Source organism: Sceloporus undulatus, unplaced genomic scaffold, assembly GCF_019175285.1.
Source record: "Sceloporus undulatus isolate JIND9_A2432 ecotype Alabama unplaced genomic scaffold, SceUnd_v1.1 scaffold_18744, whole genome shotgun sequence".
Classification (NCBI taxonomy): Eukaryota; Metazoa; Chordata; class Lepidosauria; order Squamata; family Phrynosomatidae; genus Sceloporus; species Sceloporus undulatus.
This window is the reverse complement of record NW_024821659.1, coordinates 258-1,440: the sequence shown is the minus strand read 5'-3', so window position 1 is coordinate 1,440 and position 1,183 is coordinate 258. Positions and strand designations below refer to the sequence as shown.

Below are 1,183 nucleotides of genomic sequence, written 5' to 3'. Positions count from 1 at the left end.
TCCACCTTCGGAGTGTAGTGGCGCCTCCTTCCTTGGAGGTCTTTGAGCAGAGGCTGGATGGCCATCTGCTGGGGATGCTTGGATTGGGAGTTCCTGCATGGCAGGCCCTTGCGCTCTCTTCCAACTCTGATTCTAGGATTCTATGAAGTGTATATTAAATTAAACGTAAGGGAAGCCTTCTGACTCGCCTCTTGGCTTTGCTCTTAGGCTGCAAAGGCAGGCTTTGGAGCATGTTCAGGGCTTCTAGGCATCAAAGCCCAGAGAACCCTCTATCTAGCCTTGCTTTCCCTCACAAAGGTTCTGTATCTGCTCTGGAACCTGCTTGACTCCATTCTGGAACCCGGCTGTTGGAGACCAGTGGCTGCTTTCTGTGAGGCTCCTTGGCCTGGACTCAGGACTCAGGCCTCCTCCATTGACCATGCCTGGCTTCAAGCACCACATGAAAGTGATTGAGGGCTGAAGGGCAGAGGTCAAGCGGTGGGAGGACAGCCAGGGCGCCCCTTCTTCTTCTCCCCTGGCTCTCCTTCATTGTCTCTCTCCTTTGCTTCCAGGCCATCAAGGAACATTTCAAGCGTCCTACACGGACCAAGCCTGACCCCAAGGGCTGCTTGGAAGTGAGTGAGGGCCGAAAGGCAGAGGCCAAGCGGTGGGGGGACAGCCATGGCGCCCCTTCTTCTTCTCCCCTGGCTCTCCTTTATCGTCTCTCTCCTTTGCTTCCAGGCCGCCGGGGAACATATCAAGCCTCCTCCATTGACCAGGCCTAGCTTCAAGGACCGCGTCAAAGTGAGTGAGGGCTGAAGGGCAGAGGCCAAGCATTGGGGGGACAACCATGGTGCCCCTTCCTCTTCTCCCCTGGCTCTCCTTCATCAACTCTCTACTTTGCTTCCAGGCCGCCGTGAAACCTTTCTGTTTCATGTTCCAATGCGTAAAGCGCCAAAAGGACAAGGACGATTGTCCAGGGTAAGGCCCCGTTTCCTTCCGTGCTCACTTGCTTCCTGTCCTCTTTCTTTCTTTCCTTCCTTCCTTCCTTCCTTCCTTCCTTCCTTCCTTCTGGGACATACTAAAACAAATGAGTGTACTGTATTTGCCCAGAGAGAAACCATGCCTTCCATAGAGAAACTTTACAATATACTTGCCCATGGCAAGTACTCTTCAATGATTCTCTGGGCGGCCAAATATGGTT

General features: G+C 53.4%; 1 long non-coding RNA gene across 1 annotated transcript; it reads left to right on the top strand.

Annotated features, from left to right (window-relative positions):
- Window positions 1-264: 264 nt before the first annotated feature.
- LOC121918591 lies at window positions 265-960 on the top strand. Its single transcript, XR_006101264.1, has 4 exons — window positions 265-445; window positions 552-614; window positions 721-783; window positions 890-960. It is a non-coding gene; the product is annotated as an uncharacterized LOC121918591 (long non-coding RNA).
- The last annotated feature ends 223 nt before the right edge of the window (window positions 961-1,183 follow it).